The sequence below is a fragment of the Octopus bimaculoides genome, chromosome 1, assembly GCF_001194135.2.
Source record: "Octopus bimaculoides isolate UCB-OBI-ISO-001 chromosome 1, ASM119413v2, whole genome shotgun sequence".
Lineage (NCBI taxonomy): Eukaryota > Metazoa > Mollusca > Cephalopoda > Octopoda > Octopodidae > Octopus > Octopus bimaculoides.
The window spans coordinates 62,942,111-62,947,211 of NC_068981.1; the positions used below are offsets into that span (position 1 = coordinate 62,942,111).

Genomic DNA, 5,101 nt, shown 5'->3' on the forward strand with positions numbered 1-5,101 from the left:
TATATATATATATATTAGCAACAGTTTAACTCAGCTCCATATGACTTAGAGTTTCTATTCAATCTCAAAATTTCAACTGATATAGCTTGGAACTTCCTAATGCTAACTAAAAATATTTCCCAAGAAACCATAGGTATTATAAACTCTTCAATCTCCATAATGTTAGTTACTCTTGATTATTCAAAATCACTTCGGACGCCGCATGCTACAATAGACGTAAGCACGCACACATACACAGCCTCCAATCCCCACACCAGTCTGTAACTTCCGAAATTCTACTAACTAACCACTGGGAGTATGCTACCTCTCAAAGGCTATATATAGTCTATAGAGCCGAACCACCTTCCGTTGCCATCACAAGACGTTAGACAGGTATGCAGAGACGAGAAGAAACCTATTTTCCTGTCTTGCTTCATATAGAGACTCTGCGACCATCATCATTGGCGTATAACTGATAGTGCCTCTTCTTATTCAGCTTGAACTCGCAATTGCCGACTCGGTCTCTGCAAAAGACTTCACATACTTCACCAGCCTGCAGTATCCATAAACAGGTTGAATGAACTAACGTATAGTTGCCACTAGAGGCAACTAACAATCCAGATATACCACCCTAGGCCTGGCTGTCCCAAATGCAAGAGCAGGGTACTTAATCTCTACCGTCCGTATAGACTACAGTCCATCAATGTTGATCATCCAACATCACTTATAACCCTACACCATCAAATATGGTTACTCCCAAGTAATGATTGTTGCCGCTAATGTGTTAATACTCTACTGAACTATGACTTGACTGGCGCCAACATACCATCCTATCATGTACGGTATCCAATACACGGAACTGAAATACCTAAATACACTATGCTGCAGCCTGCCACCAAAATAACACCAGCATCCTGCCAACATTCTGTCCGAGCAAGTGCATCTAAAAATAATGAAAATAGCTGGTGTCACTTTCCCATTAGCCCTAACACCTAGAAGCCACCTTGATTTTTTACTCAGATCTCTCACTCTTCTAACATTTCATGAGATGGACGTGTCCTACGCGCCCATGAAACTAAGCTGTGGAGCTAAGTCAAATTGTTACTAAAAATATATGTAACTCCTACCAAATGTCTAGAGTGTCACTTTCTTCCGTTTGCACACTCACACGTGTGACGGGTGGGCAGAAAATTGCAAGCTTTAAGTTCCATGTCGAAACAGTTGTGTTTCAAAACACCGCGTTTCATCCGTACATCACTGCACCAACCTGAAACACACCTGTTTTTCAGGAAACAATGTTTGCCGGTGTACGGAGTTGGTATGTAGCTTTTGTTTCAGATATTTAAAGCTCTACAATAGATTGAGTACTCAAGCTTTGTCAGACTAACGATACACGCTCACACACGGACACGGACACACACACACACACACACCCATATATATATATACATACATATACGTGTACAAGCATATACACATGTATTTTGTATGCGTTTACATGTGTACATATAGGTGTGTGTGTGTGTGTGTGTGTGTGTACTTTTATATATGTACATATACACGTGTATGTATGCATGTACTGGGTGCGGTGAATAAAATTGTCGTCTACATTACGCAAAAATGAAAATAACAGACATCTCGAAGATATATTTACCAAAATTACATAAAAATATCTTGAAATACTAAAGAGTAAATTTATTTAATAAAATCGCCATTGCCTTCAACCACGGCCTCCAAACGACTTCGGATTCTCCTGCAACTACTCTTCTGGACGGTCTACTTTAAGTTGGTGAATGCTGCCATAGTCCTTGCCTTCAGTTCATTTTTGGTGTTACAAAGAATTTAGTTGGTCTCTCACTCAACTGCACCCCACACATAATAATCAAGAGGCTTGCAGTCTGGGGATTAGGTGGCCAGATGTTAGGGGTGATGTGGTCGCAGAAATTGTCTGACAGCTATGACTGGGTTCTCCTGCTTGTGTGGAATGGTGCAGAGTCCTGTTGCCAAACATAGGGTCTTCCTCTTGACCCAGCACAGCACTACTTCCTCCAGGCACTTGATGTAGGCCTCCATGTGGAGTGTGAGGCCGTATGAGAAGATGAATGGAAGCATAACGTCGCCATCGCTAGTGATTACTCCAAACACCATGTTATTGACTGGATGTTCGATTTTTATCACTCTCGATACATGTCCTCAGATTGACACCCAAACACTCTGAAATGTTCGTATTGGAGAAACCGGCGCGAAAGCAGTACAGCATGTCGTTTCCAAATTTCTGGCAAAGTGAACAGCGTCATAGTGCTGCTTTTCTCACAGACGGTGCTCAACTGACCCTACTATACTGTGATGTCGATAAAATCAAAAATAAACAATGTGCATTCGCGAAATAAAAAACATAAAATGGCGGCAATTTACTCATTGGACCCTGTATATGAATTTGTACGTATAGATATGTATTTATTTGTATATATGTATATGTAAGTATGAATATATATACAAGTGTGCGTGTGTGTACATATCTTTTTTCTTTCCATTTATTCTTTATTTTGTCTTTTCTCTCTCCCTTTCTCTTGGCTCGTCGTCCCTTGTTATCTTTGTCTGCTCTAATCTATCTTTCTACTTACCTATCAAATTACTTATAAAATGTCTTGCCATATGTCCAACTGTAAGATAATGCAGTAAAATATTCTCCATTTAATCCGTTCCAGTTGCACTGGGACCATCCAGTGAAGAGTTCCAAACATCCACACTGGTGAAACGAACGTAGGAACAAACGTTATAAACGTCCGTTCAACGTCGTCTCTCACATAAACATATATATAAGTTTTTGTTCAAATATACATACATATATATATATATATATATGCCCACCACACACATATGTATGTGTGTAGTGCAATTTAAACCTTAAAATTGCACGACAGCGAGTAGTTAGAACTTCGTGTGTGTATTCCCGCTCGTGTAACTAAATATTTTACAAACATTTCCCTATGTTTTGTTTTAAACGTACGTACGTACGTACGTACATACATACATACATACATACATACATACAAGTGCTTACACTTTTCGTTTACTAAGCGTAGTGTGTCGGAAATATGACCATAATTTATTCGTTGTGTTTTGTTTTCGTATTCTATCGCTGCTACTTAACTGAATTTGATATGAGAAAGTATCAGAGACGAAAGTCAATGCCTTGCATATGCACTGAAACTGAGAAAAGACGAACGCATCAATTTTAAAACGAAATGTTGAGTTAGTGAAGAAAATTTCATATTGATGAGAAATACAAGAAGCGTGAAGCTTTTGTACGGCTTCAGTTGTAACATTTTAAGAATTTAATCTATGAACGGAAAATTCTTCACAATATATTTTTAAATGGGTTACAGTTCTGTTTTCACAATCACACGCAGTTGGCAAGCGGTGGCAGATGGACACATGCATACATACACACAGACACATACATACATACATACATACAATTTATATTTAACCTCACTTAAACGTAGATGCTCTGTTAGAGCAAACTATATTGCGGTAGATACCATGAGAGAAACTCTCATATTGGCTTTTAGGGTAAAATGCACTCTTGTTCATATCGCTAGCGGGGAGAAAAATCCGCGCTACCTCCAGCGACAAGACTACTAGTCACGGGATTTCGACCTTCCTTGGTCTTGTCAATGATGGACGCTCGACCGCTGCGGCTCATTTCCTTGCCAGCAATATGTAGATTGACAGTGCCAGAACAGTTGCTGGTGTCGCGATTAGCCAGTAAACTTCGTTATATATATATATAATTCTTTAATTCTTTGAAATGTTTCAGCTTTAAAGCTGCGGTCATGCTAGGGCACCACCGTTTATATATATATATATATATATATATATAAAAATGGTGGTGCCCTAGCACACACACTCACGCACGTGCGTCGGTCTTCTTTCAATTTCCGTCTGCCACATTCTGACCTATTGTTGGAGACATTTAATCCAAGGTTCCATCAATGGAATTGAACTCAAGACCACATGGTTGAGAAGCAATCTTCTTAACCACACAACTACAACTGCGCCTGTTCCTGGAAAAAAAAATATGGTATTAACATGACTGAAACACCTTTACTCAAGCAGTGTTAACTGAAGCTAAAAACAACAGAAGCATACATATGTCGACCTGTCTGTCGATATTTTAATATAACTTCAGGTAATACATTTCTGAATCACAATATAAGATCTAAAAAGAACCCGTTCATAATATGCTGACAATCTACCATTTATATCACACAGATTGCGTGATTTATTCTTCCAAATTATATAAATACTATTGTCACAATACTGCTTTGTAGAACACAGCTTCTATCAAATATATATATCAAATAATATCAAAGATCTTTTGTCATGTAATCATAAACGAATCCATACCACCAGGAGATAAGTGTCAGATGTAAATACAAAAACAAATGAAAGAAATGTATAGATATTCGTGCGCTTATTACATTGTACTGATGTAGTTATCACTCCAATATTGTATATACATAATGAAACTGGAACAATGTATACACAAAGCGATTTAGATAAATTTCTATCTACATATATTCATTCGTCTGTCAAAAACATTATACACAAACACACTGCTTATCTTTCCTGAACAACGTATACACAGATGTGATCTACGAATCAGCTCATAAAGCTATTTTCTTACCTCTATCCAACTATCTATCCCTCTCTCCATTGGCTCGGGAACTGGGTGTGCAGGGGGTGCAGATATACTCGCGAAACTTTAGGCGGTGGTGGCGCAAGGAAAACGCTTTGAACATCCTCCTGGTAAACTGGGTTTGCATCCCCTAAGCAAATTTCGTTCCTGCATGTATTTCTTCCCCACCTCTCTCTCTCTCTCTCTCTCTCTCTCTCTCTCTCTCTCACACACGCACATTTGTACAGTTTAACATCACACACGCACACACACACATTTGTACAGTTTAACATCACACACACATACACATAGTTTCCGTTTATCAAGTTTAGTCACACGGTTTCGGTCGCCCGAAATTGTGAAATGGACTTCTTAGCCACGCAGTCGTGCTTGCGCTGATAGATAGATATTATCTTTTCTACTCTAGGCGCAAGGCCC

The 5,101-nt window shown here is 38.9% G+C and overlaps 1 protein-coding gene across 1 annotated transcript in view; it reads left to right on the forward strand.

The window, feature by feature from the left end:
• The window catches only part of LOC106871402 (A disintegrin and metalloproteinase with thrombospondin motifs 16), a 164,846-nt gene that overhangs the window by 150,431 nt on the left and 9,314 nt on the right, over positions 1–5,101 (forward strand). The gene's annotated exons all lie outside the window — the stretch shown is intronic.